Source organism: Dasypus novemcinctus, chromosome 30 (assembly GCF_030445035.2).
Source record: "Dasypus novemcinctus isolate mDasNov1 chromosome 30, mDasNov1.1.hap2, whole genome shotgun sequence".
In the NCBI taxonomy this organism is placed as follows: Eukaryota; Metazoa; Chordata; class Mammalia; order Cingulata; family Dasypodidae; genus Dasypus; species Dasypus novemcinctus.
In genome coordinates, this window is record NC_080702.1 from 41286769 (window position 1) to 41287531 (window position 763).

At 44.8% G+C, this 763-nt stretch overlaps 1 pseudogene; it reads right to left on the reverse strand.

Moving 5' to 3' along the window:
- Positions 1–521, reverse strand: LOC101447232 (ADP-ribosylation factor-like protein 5A pseudogene; annotated as a pseudogene).
- Between the last annotated feature and the right edge of the window lie 242 nt (positions 522–763).

Below are 763 nucleotides of genomic sequence, written 5' to 3' on the forward strand. Positions count from 1 at the left end.
TCACAACATCATCCATTCAAGTCCTTGGCACAATGTCTCCCTGGTAAGAGCCCAGCGTGCCTGAATATGCCACTGGTGAACTTTAATAGAAGTTAGTTTCAAAAGCTGGGGGATTTTTGCTACAGTCATACATTCTTTAACATCTTGTTTATTAGCAAAAGTCAGCAAAACCAGCCTTTCTTATGTCCTCATATGCTAACATGTCATGTGTTTCTTTTCTAGATACAGAAATCCTTTCTCTACACTGTACGCAACAACTATTACAAACTAAGAGTTAGTATAGTATGAGTTCCAGGAAAAATGAAGAAATTCTTGGCCACCAATATCCCACATTAGGATACATGTATTATTATCCCCTCTCTCTTCTACATCTGACAGGGATGTAGGAATGTATGCACAATGTTATTCCTAGAAATTTAGTAAAGGATGGTAATTTTCCCTGCACTATCCAGCTCAATAATGAGAACTTTGTGCTTCCGGTGACTGAACAGTCTCCAAATCCTGGGGAAGAGAATTTCCATTCTTGGGCCCTGACCCTCATCCAGCCAGCAGGGTTGCCTGGCTCTCCTGAGTTCAGGCTAAGGGGACAGGCCTGGGCCTCTGTCTTTCCTGTGGCTGCTTCCATGCTTTCCATTGTTCAAATTCCCTGGATCCCAGAAGGAGGCCAAAGCCCAGGCTGCCCTGCCTTTTTCAAGGCCCCTTCTTGCTGCCTTGGTGCTTCTCTGGCTCAGACATCTCTTCAGAGACCCATGAGGGCCACCTC